The following is a 4934-nucleotide window of genomic DNA, read 5'->3' as shown; positions in this document are numbered from 1 at the left end:
CATAATTCTAACAAAATGAAAGAACATATTGACACGCAGAAGCACACCGCCACATGCCCACAATGACACACACAGAAGCACACGACATAGAGGTGACCGGGTGAATAAGGAGTATAGTGCCAGTAAGACTCGCATGCTCAGAAGCACATCAAACCTCACTCACTGTCAGGTAGATTGACAGTGCTTCATCCAGGTTAGTTACCAGCTCATGGGGGTAGTCTCGACTCAAAGATATACTCTATCTATTCTTCCCCGATATCCGGTCGATGGTGGACTCCATATCTCGGACCATCGCACACTAGCTCAAGACCCGCAGTCTTTCGTGATCGTATCCCTCTTCTCGTATGGAGGAAGGTCTTCTGCCTGCGAAGATACAAATAGCAGCAGTATTCATAGCTGTTGCAGAGCTGAATTTCCATCTCGATAAGTATCTGCATCTGGATGTGCTGCTGCTTAAACAAGGGAAACCGCTGATTCAACCCAGACTGCTAGCTTTCGAATGGGTGAGGATGCTGGATAAAGTTTCAGCCAGTTGCCAGATCCATATGCAGATCGAATTGGGCCCGTTCCAGATCCAGTTGGCTCCAGGTTCTATTTCCAGCACATCTTCGATTCACTGGTATGGAAGTCTAGTGTGAGTTCAAGATATTCGGCATAACCAATAGTACCAGCAACTGGAATTGGATCGTCCAGAAATAGATTTGAATCATTCAGAGGGATAGAGCAGTAAAATGAGTATTTGAAGATGGAGATGGAACTGTATATATATTTATATATTGAGCACTTGTATATGAAGATGGATATAAAGCATTGGAAGAGCAGTTCTTGTCCATTTGCTTATTCATACCTTATTTCACTGTAAATACTTGAGATGGGAATCATTCATTAATCGTGTTGACATAAGCAGGTTACTTGAGAATAACTCTCTTACGGGACCATTGCCAAATTTCTCCAATTTGACGATGCTAGAGAGACTGTAAGCATTTCTTTCTCAAGAGAATAGACCTTACGCTTTTTTAAAATTTATATGGATTGTAATTTCTTAGATTGATTGTTATTCTAAGTAAAGTATGAATTTTTTGATGCTATTTTCCATAATAATGACAGGAAAAAAATGGATTTTCAAAATCGATGATTCTTGGTCACTGACTTACTGCTTTCATTCAAATGCCACTGATGCGTAAGACAGACTACCATCACAATAACCAGTCCAGCTCCTTAGAACAACCAGATGTTAACCAGTCCAGCTCCTTAGAACAACCAGATGCTGAGGTAATTATATTTTTTATTTCTAAACTAGCTTCTGTACCTATTCTATTATGTTTCTAAACTAGCTTCAATCCAGCTACTTCCAAAATAATGACAGCAAAGAAATGACAGGAAAGAAATGGATTTTCAAAATCGATGATTTTTGGCCACTGACTTACTGCTTTCATTCAAATGCCACTGATGCGTAAGACATTGAGTTGGACTACTTTCCTTCTGGTAATGCCTTTCTTTCCTTCTTCTATAGAAATTCAAGGCGGATGTGAAGACTACCATCACGATAACTAGTCCAGCTCCTTAGAACAACCAGATGTTAACCAGTCCAGCTCCTTAGAACAACCAGATGCTGAGGTAACTATATTCTTTATTTCTAAACTAGCTTCTGTACTTATTTTATTATGTTTCTAAACTAGCTTCAATCCAGCTACTACCAAAATAATAAACATGACTGAGTATGTTTTCTTGTAAGTCTGCACCTCACCAACTGGGAGTGCAAAATTGCAGAGCAAACAAATGCAAAAGTGCAGAACAAATGAGGCAATAATCCATTTTACTAGGGGAACAGCCCTATGTGCTAGCCACCGGGGTGTTACAAAATAACCAGATGGCAGTGTCAAAGTACCAGATGGCAGTGTCATGTAACCAGATGGCAGTGTCATGAAGACAGTAAGCAATCAACCAACTTTCATATGGCATTCGGTTGCATTCGGTACCTCCCATAGCATTTAATGCTTCGAACTAATACTAACATTAGTTTAAATGCAAACAAAGTGTAAATGAAATCGATGAAGATTAATGAATATAGTATATAGTTTGGCCTCCCCGCCTCGGGAAGAGGCCAAATAAGACGGTAAATTACCATGCACTAAAAAACTTTGAATATACTCCATCAACCGCCATTAAAAAGCAGCTCACAAGCACGTTAACTAATGCTAGCATCGAAGTTTTCGATTACTATAGTCCCTGGCCATTGCACTAAAAAGACCATGAAAACCTAAACATGAATGTGGAATGTTGGTTTCTATAATTAGGTTATGTTACAACGAAAGTACAATGACAGAGATAATAACATTTTTTAAAAGCCAATAAACAATAGATTAAATCCAAATCTAAGGAAAATTAATGTTTCCTATGTTTAAGGGCAATTTTACGATAAAGGAAGAAATCCATTGACCGAACTTCATTGACATTTGAGAATGCAAAAACACCATTTTGAAAGAACATTCTAATTAAAATGAAGAATTTCATTAATATGTATGGTTTATTGGATTTTTTTTTTCATTAATATATATTTAAAAAAAAAATCATTAATATATATTTGGAGGTTGGTTAATTTTTAAATTAGTTAAAATTCATTGATATTCAAATTACTTTAATTATAACTTTTATAGCTAAAAAAAATCCTTATTATGTAAGATGTATTGGATGAAATTCATTGACATTATAGTAATTTCAATTTTAATGAGAGTATATCATTAATAGGTGATTTTTTTTTTGAAAAATATTATATCATTAATAAATAGGCTTTTATTTCAAATTTAAAAGATTTTTTTGAAATTTTTATTAATATATAGGTTTTGGAGATCTTGATTTTTGGACTATGCTTATGATGCCTTCCTTGTAGTTTCCTCTGTCTCTCCTCTAAAACCTCTGCGTTCACCAATATGACTAAATTAATTACCAAGGGCAAGGTTGTAAAATCTATTTTTATTTCTTAAATCCCAAAGGCAGAGGAAAAACTCTCGCTCTCACATTTTATCGAGCAACCGAGGGACTACCTTCTTCGCCCTTTGAAGGCTATGTTTCGTTCTTTGAAGTGAAGGAGAAATTCAATTAATTGTATTTGGAAAAAGATATTTATTGGAAGTTAGGAAAAATTATCGGAGAACACAAGAACTGAATTGAACACAAACACACAAACCTTGTCCATTCGATTACCAAAGAGGGGTTTTTATACAACGTGGAGAAGTTTCTCGAGTCGGTGACGGTGACTTCTTCGGGAAGCTATCTAACTTTAGAAACTTCCTTTTGAATTCTCCAAAAGGAACTAGACTCAACACATTTAATGCAGGTGGTTGGAAATAATGCTTTCCAACACTCCCCCTTAATTCCAACCATAAGATAAAAACACAAAATACCCTATAGCACGATACATAAGACACATACATACCCTTAATTGACATGCATGCTGGACTAAGTCTCAACTAGGCTTACAACATAATTTGGATTTTCTATAACACATAACTTATTTCTACAAAACTCAATTTTTGCCTTCCCAAGAGGCTTAATGAATATGTCAGCTACATTCTCATTTGTATTACAATATATTAAGACAATTTCTTGTGATTGGACCTTTTCTCTTACAAAATGATATTGTGCGTCTATATGCTTTGACCTTGCATGACATACATGATTGCTCCCCAATTTGATGGTGCTTTGATTATCACATCTGATCATTGTAGGTTCTTGTTGACATTCACCAGCATCTTCAAGTATTCTTCTGATCCATATAGCTTCACAGGTGGCACTACATAATGCATTATACTCTACTTCAGTTGATGACAAGGAAATTGTTGTCTATTTCTCACTGCTCCATGATACAACTCTTGATCCTATATTGAAGACGTATCCAGTGGTGGATTTCCTGTCAGCTGGATTTCCAGCCCAGTCAGAATCAGAATGACCTGTCAATTCAACATTACAATCATTAGTATATTCAATGCCAAAATTGATAGTTCCCTTTAAATATCAAAGGACCCTTTTTGCAGTTATCCAATGGCTTTCATGAGGCTTAGCCATAAATTGACTAAGTATGTTTACTAAATAAGCAATTTCTGGTCTAGTGGTAGTGAGATAATTCAGGGTTCTCACTAATTGTCGATACAATGTTCCATTCACCTCTTTTGTTCCATCATCACTTCTCAATTTGATATTTTGTTCCAATGAAATATTCACTACTTTAAATCCATTCATATGAAATCTCTTGAGTACCTCATTTTTATATTTTCTTTGTATGATTAAGGTTCTTCCAACATCTCTCCATACTTCAAGACCTAGACAATAGTGCATCTGACCAAGATCTTTCATCTCAAATTCCTGTGATAGCTTCATTTTTATATCTTTAATCAATTTATCTACACTCCCTTTATTATTAGATCATCAACATATATAGAGAGTAATACTATATCTCCATTTCTATCTGTCTTGACATACAAATTAGGACCATTTTTTCTTTTGTTAAATCCTTACTGAAAGAAGAATTTATCGATTTTCTCATACCAATAGTCCACATAAGGCCTTTTTTAACTTGCATACAAGATTTTCTTGTCCCTTCTTTACAAATCCTTCTGGTTGAACAAGATAAATCTCTTCTTTTAACTCACCATTTAGAAAATATGACCTCACATATAATTGATGTAGCTTCCAATCATACTTAGTTGCCAATGCTATCATTATTTTGATTGTACTCATTTTTGCAACCAGGGCAAATGTATCTTCATAATCTATACTTTATTTTTGTGACTAACCTTTTGCAATCAACATTTCCTTATACTTGTCTATGCTACCATCTGCATTAAATTTTGTCTTGTACAACCATTTTGATCCTATAGGAAAATTATTTTTAGGCAATTATGTTAATTCCCAAGTTTCATTTTTCATTATAGAGA

The 4934-nt window shown here is 35.0% G+C and overlaps 1 long non-coding RNA gene across 1 annotated transcript; it reads right to left on the bottom strand.

Annotated features, from left to right (window-relative positions):
- Nucleotides 1-241: 241 nt before the first annotated feature.
- On the bottom strand, nucleotides 242-1810 carry LOC149140907 (uncharacterized). Its single transcript, XR_016264593.1, has 2 exons — nucleotides 1155-1810; nucleotides 242-616 (listed from the first exon to the last, which is right to left on the bottom strand). It is a non-coding gene; the product is annotated as an uncharacterized LOC149140907 (long non-coding RNA).
- Between the last annotated feature and the right edge of the window lie 3124 nt (nucleotides 1811-4934).

Source organism: Pinus tabuliformis, chromosome X, assembly GCF_031772625.1.
Source record: "Pinus tabuliformis cultivar Carrire ecotype Pingquan chromosome X, CPIR1, whole genome shotgun sequence".
Classification (NCBI taxonomy): Eukaryota; Viridiplantae; Streptophyta; class Pinopsida; order Pinales; family Pinaceae; genus Pinus; species Pinus tabuliformis.
This window is presented reverse-complemented; position numbering and strand designations above follow the sequence as displayed.